This window comes from Dryas octopetala, chromosome 8 (genome assembly GCF_963921425.1).
Source record: "Dryas octopetala chromosome 8, drDryOcto1.1, whole genome shotgun sequence".
Taxonomy (NCBI): domain Eukaryota; kingdom Viridiplantae; phylum Streptophyta; class Magnoliopsida; order Rosales; family Rosaceae; genus Dryas; species Dryas octopetala.
In genome coordinates this window covers 15,412,415-15,425,624 of record NC_141373.1, presented here as the reverse complement: position 1 = coordinate 15,425,624, position 13,210 = coordinate 15,412,415, and the positions used below count along the sequence as shown (strand labels likewise).

Here is a 13,210-nt window from a genome sequence, read left to right as displayed (position 1 = left end):
ATAATAATCTTCTCCATATGCAGAGGGATGTCATTGTTATATAATCACGATGTTATCTCTGGACCTCTCTGCCTCTCCATTTTCATCAACTTTCTTTGCTCCTTTGATCTTGTAGTTTCCAACTGCATATATGTCTTTGTAGAACAAGTAGATTTAATTCATTAAATATCCTGATACATATATATGAGGAGTGCTCTAAAACTAACTAGTTAGCAAGTTAATACGAAGTTAACCATGCTTTTGGGACCACCACATAACTAATCTCATAATCCGAACCGTCAATTATTTAGGTCATACTTCAAAAATCATCATTACAAAAAATCAACTAAATCGGAAATCATTTAGTCATCTAATTGAGATCAAATAAATAGAAGATCAGTGTTTTCGATAAAAGCATATAAATAGTTGTTAATATAATCAAATGACTAAATGATTTCCGAATTTGGAGATTTTTTACAAGGATGATCTTTGAAGTAGGGCCTAAAAAATAGACCGTTCGGATTTTGAGATTACATTGTGCGGTGGGCCCAATATGGTGGTTAGCTTTGTATTAACTTACTAACTAGTTAATTTTAGAGCATTCTTGTATATATATATATGTGTGTGTGTGTGTGTGTGTGTGTGTGTGTGTGTGTGTGTGTGTAACTGTAAAAGTAGTTTCACCCCAATACTAAGATTGATCTTATAGTCTAAACCATCAGACAAAAGATTATCAAAATCAGGAATGGTCGTTCCAAGATATTGACCACACATCACAACCAATAAATTTTTATGCATTTGATTCATTGACCACTATAAAACACAGAAACTATAACCAATGCACTAAACAATGATCATATTGGGGAAAAGTTCAAACTTTCTAGAATCGACCTATCATCTTGTTACACCAAATGAAGCTGAAAACAATTATTCTCTGAGCATTCAAAGAATGCATGATCATAGTTTACGGTGAATAATACAAGATGAAATTTTATGGGAAAAGTTTTCACAGTTGGCATACTGAATAGATCCAGTGATCATTAGCAAGTAAATGATTCGTATTAACAAACAAAGAAGATATGACTATAAAAAAGTATGCAGTATGACTATAAAGTTTTACAGCTTTATAGCCTACTGTAAAGATTGCCTAAACAGAAGCAAAGTATGCAGTACTTTAGACATTTACATATACAAGTTCACCAACCAATATCTTTAAAAAAATAAAGGAAAATAAGATATTGGTCAAGGATTATACATTGTCTAGCAACTCGAGGATCTACAACTGGGCTTCAAACTCAGTAACAGAATCAATTGGATTTGCTGCAATAAGAGAAGCACAATTTAGATTTTAGATCAAAAGATAGCTTGTTAAATAATCAAAATAAATAAACCAAAGATGTAAGAGAATATCATAAAGTTAGCAAAAACACCACATACAAAGTGACAACTAAGAGAAAAAGAAAACCATAAATAAAAAAAAAATAAATAAAAAAAACAGAAACCCACAATTTAAAAAATAAAAAATAAATTAGAAAACCCACAATCGGGTGGGTTTGCTGCAGGTGGGTTCCGGTGGGGTTGCTGGTCGGGGTGGGGGTTGCTGATGGGGATAGGTTGCTAGTGGGGAATCAAGGGAGGCGGAAGGGAGAGGGGAGAGAGAAAGAGGAGGCCGAGGAAGGTTTCGATAGGGGTGGGGATTGGTTTCGTGGAAAGAGAAAGAGGAGGGTGGGGATGGGTTTCGGGGAGAGAGAAAGAGGAGGGGGTGGGGATGGGTTTCTGCGAGAGAGAAATAGGAGGAGCTGGGTTAGGTTTCGGTGGGGAGGGTGGCGGTCACGGAGGGAGATGGGTGGTCGGGGAGGGAGATGGGTGATTGGGTCTGGGTTGAAGCAGGGGAGAGGAAGAAGACATTAGGGGTGGGCATTTTAACCGTGCACCGCCAAACCGGCAAGACCACACCGCCAAAAAACCGTGAAAATTCGCATTGACTAAAAAAAGTCAACACCGCCAAAAAAATCGAACCGCACCGATTCTCTCCTGTTCCGGTTTCGGTTCCACACCTCATTTAACTGCACCGCACCGCATAATTGCAAAAAATATATATTTTTATATTTTTATACATATATATATACCATTTTATATATTTTTTATACATATTTATACCATTTTTATATAATTTTTATACACTTTAGACCCTAAACCCTAATAAAATATTAAAATTAATATTAACCTAGCTATATTTTAGAGTTTAGACCCTAAAATATATTTTATATAACCCTATGACCTATTTTCTAGATATATAATATAATAATAAATTAATAATTTTAGTTATACCCATTACCCTATATAATAAAATTAGTATATTCTTTATATTCTATATAAAAAAAATTAGTATATTATTTATAGTTTATACTCTATATACTAAATTTTTTAATTGTTTATAGTTCTAGGGTATAATATATAGTTATATACTATATAAGTGTGTAGGGTATATGCCATATAAGGTATAGGATTTAAAATTTATGGTATAAGGTTTAGGATATGGTATAGGTCCTATAGGATATTAGGGTTTATGGTATAAGGATTTAAAACTTATGGTATAGGGTTTGGTTGCAACTCATCTCTCATTCTCTAAACGCTAAACCCTAAGGTTTAAAATTTTATATATTCTATATACTCTATATAGTTTAGTTACATAAACTAGTTTGCCCAACCAAACCCAATTGCTCAAACCCCAAAACATATGTTTTATATAAATTATATATAAAACATTAAAACATATGTAAATGTAATAAAAAAATGAAACCCCAACATGGCCAAACCCCAAAACATATGTTTTATATAAATTATAAAACATTACAAAATTTAAAACATATGTAAATGTAATAAAAAGACCAGAACCACAATGGAGAACCGAACCGAACCGCACCGCACATGGAATGGTCTGGTTTGGTTTGGTTTTTTTACTCCCTTCACAGTTTTAAGCACCGAACTGCACCGCGTATGAATGTCCGGCGCAGCGCCCGATTCCGGGGGAGTACAGGACCAAACCGCACCGCGCCCACCCCTAGAAGACATAGTAGGAGAGAGAAGGAAAAAAATAAATAAAGAAGGAGAAAAGCAAATCTGAGGAGTGTTAATTGAAAAGACTTTAGGCGAGGAAGCTGATTTCGTCGCCCCGAGAGAGTATAGGCGACAGAATGTCCTATTTCGTCGCCTAAACTATCTTTGGGCGACAAAATCAACTTCGTCGCCTCAGTGTGTGAAATTTTTTGCGCGAGTTAGCCCCACCAATTTTTTGAGTAAAATTTGCACAGAAAAAATGAACTGGACTTTGGGCGAGGGATCTATAGATTCGTCGCCCAAAGTATGGCCCTAATACCATTTTTTGCAAATTTATAATTTATACTTAGTATTTAAAAAATATATATAATAAATCATTATAATAAGATTGTATACTTAATTATATACAATAGGATTCTAAATTTTAACTTAATTACTAAATTATATTTATAATTTTAAATATTACAAATATAAAAAAATTTCATCGTTATCTAACTTCTACATTTCCGATTAAGCTAATTTTTTGCATGTATGATCTTTGAGTGTGAACTAAAAATTAACGTTTCAGATCATTGAAAACACATCGAGATGTGATCATCTACATATAAATGAACGGTTTCGACAATTGAAGAGTATAGTTTTATCAATTCTTTCATTGAAACCTTGTCATTTCAATAACTGTGAAGAACGATCATAGCTGTTCATTTTCTATATTCATACTCAAAGATCATCCCTGCAAAAAATCAGTAAAATCGAAATTCAGCTAGTCATTGAATTATCATTATAAAACCCACGATCGTTCTTTAATTTGACCACCGTTACCTAATTTCTATATCTTCAATTGAGCTAAATTTTTGCAGGGATGATCTTTGAGTAGGGAACAAAAAAATGAACGGTTCTGATCGTTGTAAACACGATCAAGATATCCCCATCTACATATAAATGAACGGTTTCAACACTTGATGAGTATAATTCTATTAATTCTTTCGTTGAAACCTTGTCGTTTCAATAATTGTGAAGACCACAATGTGATTTCAACGATCAGAGCCGTTCATTTTCTATGTTCATACTCAAAGAACATCCCTGCAAAAAATCAGTCAAATCGGAATTCAACTAGTTGTTGAATTATCATTATTAAACCCACAATCGTTCATTAATTTGAGCACCGTTACCTAACTTCTACATCTTCAATTGAGCTAAATTTTTATAAGGATGATCATTGAGTAGGGAACTAAAAAATGAACGGTTCAGATCATTGAAAATACGATCGCATTGTATTCTTATACCTAAATATAAATGCACATAAAAAATGAACTGGACTTTGGGCGAGGAATCTAGATTCGTCTCCCAAAGTGACTTTGAGCGAGGAATATATGGATTCGTCTCCCAAAGTAACTTTGGGCGAGAAATATATGAATTCATTGCCCAAAGTTATGAATTCGTCGCCCAAAGTCACTTTAGGCGATGAATAATTTCGTCGCTCAAAGTATGACCCTAATTAATACCATATTTTGCAAATTTATAATTTATATTTAGTATTTAAATATATATATAATAAATTATTATAATAAGATTGTATACTTAACAATATACAATAGGATTCTAAATTTTAACTTAATTATTAAATTATATTTATAATTTTAAATATATACAAATATAAAATAATTTCACTGTTACCTAACTTCTACATCTCCGATTAAGCTAAATTTTTGCAGGGATGATCTTTGAGTAGGGAACTAAAAAATGAACAGTTCGGATCGTTGGAAACACGATCAAGATATGTCCATCTACATATAAATGAACGGTTGCAACACTTGAAGAATATAATTCTATTAACACTTTCGTTGAAACTTTGTCGTTTTAATAATTGTGAAGACCACAACGTGATTTCAACAATCGGAGCCGTTCATTTTCTATGTTCATAGTCAAAGATCATCTCTGCAAAAAATCAGCTAAATGGGAATTCAGTTAGCCATTGAATTATCATCATAAAACCCATGATCGTTCATCAATTCGACCACCGTTACCTAACTTCTACATCTTCAATTGAGCTAAATTTTTGCAAGGATGATCTTTGAGTAGGGAACTAAAAAATGAACGGTTCAGATCGTTGAAAACACGATCGCATCGTATTCTTATACCTAAATATAAATGCACATAAAAAATGAACTTGACTTTGGGCGAGGAATCCATATATTTCTGGCCTAAAGTCACTTTATGCGAGGAATAATTTTGTCACCCAAAGTCACTTTGGGCGACGAATATGTTGTTCGTCGCCTAAAGTGACTTTGGGCGAGGAATCTGCATATTCGTCGCCCAAAGTATGGTCCAAGAGCATTTTGGCGTGTAATTTTAGGCGACGAACACCAAAAACCTTTATTGGTTTAAGCGACAAATGTTAGAATTCGTCACCCAAAACCTCTTTGGGCGACAAATTTGAATTCATCTCCCAAAGTTTCGTCGCCCAAATATCTTTTTCTTGTAGTGTGTATAGGGTTTATAATTGATTTTTTTTTGTTGGTGTTGATAACTATAATATATGTCATGTGTTATATACTTATATATATATATATATATAAATTATAGTATTATAAATTATATACTATCATTGCGTTGGTATTACTCACCATAACCTTATACCCTAAACTATAATAATTTTAGTATATAAACTATATAAACCATAAAAATTAACCCTATACTATAATAATTTTAGTATATAAACTATATAAACCATAAATATTAACCCTATACTATAATAATTTTATAATATAAACTATAAATTATAGTTTTGGACTTTTAGTAATATTTTTACAATATATAAACTATAAATTATATAAAATATAAACTATATAACCTATAAACTAGTAATATTTTTAGACATTTTTGCTATGATAATATTTAAATAGAGACCTAAAATAATATTTTAAAGTCCAGAGGAATGATATATAAAATATATTTAATTTTATTAATTATTATATCAAGTCCAAAAGAATATATATAATTTTTTTCACACTTAATAAATAAATAAATAAATAAAATTAAATATGAATAGTACGGTACCGGATTAATTGGGATTGAGATGTGGAAACCACTCCCATCCCATTGAGCTTCGGTACAGTTCGGGTCCGGTACAAAATAATGGTCGGTATCATTTTTCGGCACAAAATTGACACGAAACGGGATGATCGAATCGGTTTAGTTTTTAGTTTCCGGTTTTAGTGCCTAGCCCTAAGTTTATCATTGATTTTTTAAAAGTGGGTTGGTCTATCATGATATTTTCTTAAATGAGCTTTAAAAATAAAAGAGTATTTTTAAATTATTTTCTTATCCACTTGTTGAAAATTTTGTGTCTACATCATTAAAAAGGTTATGTCGACAAAGAGTGCAAATTTTCTCACCACCTCTAAAAGTGGTGATGTTCAGTGGTGATGTTCACCATTTTATTCATAGAGTGACATGTGTCCTCTAAAATAACTCTAGTTAACAATTCTGAATTAATAAATTTTGATATAATAATGAGGTGAGAGAAAATCTCTTTCTTCCAAACTTACCCTTTTCTCAATTCTCACGCTCTCTCTCCCTTTTTTTTTTTCCTTTTTTTTTTTTTTGAGTAAATCTTTTGTTTTATCTCTTGTTTGACACTCTATTTCTTTTCAACTTTCTTCTTCAGTAAAAACAAGTTTGGTCGTCTACCTTGTTCCTTTCTAGATTATTTGTTGCTACTAAGTACAAATTTCATTGGTGGGCTGCTGCTATCTTCCATTATATGATAATTATATATTTATATCTATATATATATATCGATATGATTTTTCTTTTTGAGCAACCGATAAAGGCTTAATTTTATTTCTTTGAGTTCTTTTATGGCTTTTCTGGATAGAAGCCATGGCTATTACTTTTCAATATATCTTTACTATTTATTATAATTCTTTAATCGTTCGCCCAATTTATAAAAAAGTTGATGTATATACAACCGCAAGAAGCCATGAAAAAGATCAAGATGATCATAATGAGTTTTGTCGCCCAATAAAAACCATATTTTGCATAAACTTGTGCAGCAACTCTAGAGCCATTACACGTCCAAAATCAAAGCCAAACTAAGGGGGATATTCCCAACTTAGATTTTAATAGATTTTAAAATTCATAGAATCTATCAAAATCCAAGAGAATTGGGTGGAATTCTCATGAAATTTGTTATGTGTAAAAAATGCATTCAAATCCATTAATATTCTTCATTTAATAAAATATATGACTTTTTTAGGACATATGGATTTCATTGGAATCCATTAAAATCTGAGTTTATGACAGCTAGATTTCATTGAACTTTTAAAATCTAATAAAATCTAAGTTGAGGACACCCCTCCTAAATTACAAGTTGCCAACTTTTATCAATATATATATATGGTAATAGATAGGTCCCATAAATGCATCTATAACCTATAGCAAATCAATATATTCTTGAGCTTGATTGTATTGTTAGGAAATTTCCGGATTTAATATATCTATTATATTTTTGTGCATATTACCAAGAAGAAGCTGCAACAATCTTCGAAATAAAAAATGCCTATGTGTCGGGGAGGGGCTGGGTTTGGGGGGAGACGGGTGGGGGGGGGGGGGGGGAGCCGGGGAGGGGCTAGGTTAGGGGAAGAGAGGTGGGGGGCTGGTGCTGGGTAGGGAAGAAGATAGAGGGGCTGGTGCTAGGTGGGGAAAGGGGTGGGTCAATGGGTGAGAGAATTGCAGAAGAAGAAAAAGGAAGAAGTAGAAAGAAGAAAGAAAAAAAAAAAAAAAAAAAAAAAAAGGTGTAGTCCATGGGTGGGGGGTGCTGTGTGTTTTTTATTTATTTATTTTTTTAATTATCTCATTTTATTTAGAAAGGTTTTAATATTTATTTTTAAAAAATTTAGTGTTTTTTAATTATTTTTATCCATGTGATGCCACATTAATATGTTAATGTCAATGATGACGCTACGTTAGCGCTATCTCAACAGTTAACGATCAGTTTGACGAAAAAGATAACGAGGATATGAAATTTATATGAAATAAAAATTGAAGTATTCTAATACAATTTTTAAAAATTAAAATACGAGATATAATTGAGATATTAAAATATAATTTATTTTAAAATTAATTAAGGTTCACAACTAAAACAAATATTCCAAGACTTTCAAAGACCATCCACCTCAGGTCGATTTCATACGTCTCGGTTGCTATTATGCTGGCCTCCCATTCTATGCTACTTTTCCAAGGCATAAAGGGCACCTATCTAATATCTAATTAAAGTTTGTTTGTTTGTTTGTTTGTTTTTTTTTTTTGTTTCTTTGTGATGATGGCCTACTGCTTTTATAGGTTTGATTTTCAGCCACAACTTTGCAAAGCATATGATGGTGTTTGTGTTGATAACATTCCTCGTGCCTTTTTGGACGAATTCAAAGTTTGAAGTGGCTGCCATAGTCATGAATGTGCGAGGAGTAACAGCCATTATATTGATTGTCTAGGTGTCAATAGCTTAGTGGTTCTTATTTGTTAAACAATTTAGTTACTTGATGGCCAGTAGCAAGATGACATGTGGCACCTTTTAGTTAGATTGTAATTAGTCTGTTATAATCAATAAGTTGGTTTCCTTTTCGTCTGGTTGTGTTATAAAGCTTTGTAATAGTCTTTTAGATATTTTTTCATTCTGTAATCACAGCCTATCAATATAGTAAGAGCTTTTCTTTTCCTGAACTCATTTCTTTCTTCTTGAGGTACTGTGATCATGGTATCAGAGCTTGGTTATTCGCGTGTAAGGCCCAACGGCCACACGTGTTCCCACGTCACCCAATACAATTTGTTCACGTGTAAGGCTCAAAATCTCGCCACACATGCGGGGGCGTGTTGAGAGTAATGTGGAGCAATGTCCCACATCGGAAAACTAAGGTTTAGTATATGTGCTTATAAGTCTTGGGCCTCTCCACCTATTGCCAATTGGTTTTGGGTTGGATGCTCTAATTCTATCATGGTATCAGAGCGGGTTCCATTCCTGGCTTGTTTCTTTGTATAGCAACATCGATTTTCTTTAATGGTGGTGATTTGTACTTTGATCTAGCTATTGTGTTCTTTGTCTTCACGATGATGACTGTAATTGGAGCTTCGTGTTCATTGTTCGGGTTCGGGTTCGGGTTCTTTGATCGAGTTGAAGTGGCAAGATCAAACGTCTGCGCAATTGTTTTCGCTGGGTATTATGTCTTTGATTCTTCTTTTTGGTAGTTGATTGTACTTCGTTCTCTTAGAATCTTGATTGTGTGAATATTTGGATGATTTCTTGAAAGTGTTGAAGTTTGGTGAATGTTGTGAATGTCGATGATTTCTTGAAAGTGTAGAAGTTTGGTGAATGTTGTGAACGTCTGGAAATTGTCTGAAAATTTCTTGAAGTATTTTGAAGATTTCTTGAAGTTTTGAAGGTTTCTTGAAGTATTGAGTAGTGTGAATTCCTTGAAGTCATTTTGCAGTATTGAGTAGTATTGAGTAGTTTTGAAGGTTTCTTGAAGGTTTTTTTTTTGTGATTCAAGAAAAGTTTGTAATCATGTCGATTGCAAGTAGGATTCATGGCCTGTTTCCTTTTCTAACTTTGAAATTGAATGATTCCAATTACCTGAAGTGGAGCTTTCAAGTAAGGACTGTGTTAGGAGGTCATGGTTTATTTGGTTATTTCGATGGGTTAGTTGTATGTCCACCAGAGTTTGTGCTTGATGAGGATGGTGTGCATACTCAAGAGGTCAATAGAGCTTTCATTGAATGGGATCAGACAGATAAGGCCTTAACAAGTTTATTAATGGCATCTGTTACTGAGGACTATATGGAATATATTTTAGACTGTTCTTCAGCCTATAAAGCTTGGATGAATATCAGAGAAAGATATAGCACTGATTCTCGAGCAACTATTATGCAGCTTAAAACTGACTTCCAAACTTTGCAAAAGGGTGCTGATAATGTTGAGAGATTTTTAATGAGAATCAAACATGCGAGGGCTGAGTTGACTGCTGTGGGAGTGTCTGTTACAGATGAAGATGTTCATATAGTTGCGTTGAATGGTCTACTTGATGAGTTTGACTCTGTGAAGGCTGTTTTAAGAGGTTATCAAGGTCCTATGTCCATGAAAGAATTTCGTTATCAGCTTCTTGCTGTTGAACAAGACATTAATAAGAGGTTAGCTCTTGCCTTGGTTTCCAATCACACCATGTCTGCTATGGTAGCCAAACTTCCTCCATCAAGTGGCAATTATGGTCCTAATGGCAACAGTACTAGGTCAAATGTTAACACTGGTTTAAATGGGCATAATGACTATGGCTCAAATTCTGGTCATTCCTATAATAGCATTAGTGATTCTAGAACTCATACAGGGGGTTTTATTGGAGATGGTAGCTATAGTAATAGTTTTTCTGGTGGTTATTCTGGTGGGAGAGGTTATAACAATGGTGGGAGATGGAATGGTAATACAACTAGTGGTGGAGGCTACTGGAACACTAATGGAGACAAAAATGGCAGGAACTGGGGTAACAATTGTAACATTGGAGGCAGGTTTCACAATGGTAATGGTAGAGGCTGGAACTATAGTGGCAATGGTGGTAGATATAACAACAATGGAGGACACTGGAGCAATGGAGGCAGTAATGGAGGAAACTGGAATGGGGGTAGAGAAGTTCCTGAATGTCAGATATGTTCTAGAAGAGGGCATACTGCTGTCAATTGTTTTGACAGAGATAAAACTTCTCAGAATCAAAATTCTATAGTGGAATGTCAGATTTGTGGTCGAAAGGGACATGTGGCATTGGACTGTTATAACAGATCTAACTATGCTTATCAAGGTTCAGCTCCACCTCCGATGCTAAATGCTCTCACTGCTCAAGCCAATGTTGGTTTTGCCTCTGAAGATGTTTGGATTGCTGACACTGGAGCTACACATCATATGACAGATGATCTCAACAATCTCACTGTTGCTGAACCATTTGATTCTGGTGAGAAAATTACAGTTGGCAGTGGTGAAGGCTTGGGAGTCAAGCATATTGGTTCTGGCTCTTTATCTTCTTGCCTTAGTCTCAGCACTATTTTGCATGTTCCTAGAATTGCTGCCAATCTTTTATCTGTTCATAAATTGTGCCAAGACAATAATTGTACTGTTTCATTTGATAAGCATGCTATTTGGATGCAGGACAATGCAACACTAAAGGAGCTGTTCAGAGGAAGGAGTAGCAAAGGTCTATATCCCATTCCAAAGACAATTCCAAGTCATCAACATGTTTCTCCAGTCTCTTCTCCTGTAGCTTTTCTCGGTCATCTTGTTAAGACTTCTGTTTGGCATAATAGGTTAGGTCATGCTACAAATGAGATAATCAATAAAATGTTGTCTGACTCTCGCATTTCCGTTGTTCCAGATAGTCCATCTCATTTGTGTAAGTCATGCTAAGGTGGAAAAATGTCTAGGCTGTCTTTCAGCCCTCATGTTAATCAATTTGTTATTCCTTTTCAGAAAATTTACAGTGATGTCTGGGGTCCTTCTCCTACTGTATCTTTGGAGGGGTATAAATACTATGTGTTGTTTGTGGATGAATGTACTCGCTTTGTGTGGTTGTACCCTATGGTCAATAAATCAGATGTGTTTTCCATCTTTGTCAAATTCACATCATTTGTTGCAAATTAGTTCAATACCAGTATTAAAATTTTTCAATCTGATGGTGGGGGAGAATTTACCAGTAAATCTTTTTCTTCCTTTTTAGCCTCAAAGGGTATTATTCATTAGCAGTAATGCTACACTTACCACATTTTTATATATGCAACTCGTCGAAAAAAACCACGCTGGCACTTGACTCACAGACATATATTAAAGTTAGCGCTTAAATCATGTATGCGATTAAAATATTTTTTATTTGAAAACCTACTTGAAATATATCCATTAATTCGTGGTAGTTTTGTAATTAACCAAAAAGAATATTCAATTAGTCAAATTTGCCAAAAAGGTATTCTTCTCATCTGGTGTAGGCAAGTGATCGACAAATCATTCCCAATACTAAAGTCAACAACCACTTCTTATTCTTTTCAAACCAAAACTCTCTCTCTCTCTCTCTCTCTCTCTCTCTCTCTCTCTCAATCGTGTAATTTCTCCTTTTTCTTTCTTTCCACAAACACAAGCTTCTTCTTCGTTATTCCTACCATTTTCATTGTTAATTCCTTGATGAGCATGTCGTCCAAATTTTCCATGGCAGAGCTCCTAACAGCCACCAACAATTTCTCCCCGGACATGATCCTCGGAGATGGGGCCTTGTACCTAATCTACAAAGCCCAACTCTCCAACGGTCTCACCGTTGCCATCAAGAAGTACGACCCTGATCTGTTCCCGGGGTTTCGGAATTTTCGGGCCGAAGCCGAAACGCTCGGCAAACTTCGACACCCCAATATCATCAAGCTTTTGGGGTACTCCGCCTCTCACTCAGTTAGCGTTTTTGTTTATCAGTTTTTCGAAAGAGGTAGTCTTCATAGTTGGCTACATAATGACGTCTCAACGCAATCGTTTTTACGGTTACCGTTAGCATGGGAAACCAGGTTGAGGATTGTTAGAGGTGTGGCTAATGGGCTTGCCTATTTGCATGGGTTGGATAGGCCCATTATCCATAGGGACATTCGGACTAGAAATGTGTTACTGGACTCGGATTTTGAAGCCCATATTTATAGCTTTGGGCTCGCTCGGAGAGTTGAGTCCACCCATTCGCACGTGTCAACGGAAGTTGAAGGCACCGAGGGATACATGCCGCCGGAGTACACGCAAGGAAGCACGGCGGCGACAACAAAGGCCGATGTCTACAGTTTTGGTATTTTGATGTTGGAGACTGCGACCGGGAGGCAGCCCAGTAAGCCCACAACGTTCGGTGGAAGTGAAATGGGCTTTGTGGAATGGGCCAGAAGAATGGTGGCCCAGAATTGGCAAATGAAAATGGTGGATCAGAATATTTCAAGGGAGAGATTGGTTAAAATCAAAACTATAGAGTATTTTAGGATTGCATTATTGTGTACTAGTGTGATTCCAAAAGACAGGCCTACAATGAGCGAGGTTGTTAATATGTTAAATGAAATCCCAATATGAAATTGCAAACATATATATATGTCTTTTTTTTTACGAATGAGCAGTTCCTAGTCAATA

General features: G+C 34.8%; 1 pseudogene; it reads left to right on the top strand.

The window, feature by feature from the left end:
- Window positions 1-12,138: 12,138 nt before the first annotated feature.
- On the top strand, window positions 12,139-13,210 carry LOC147277567 (leucine-rich repeat receptor protein kinase EMS1 pseudogene; annotated as a pseudogene).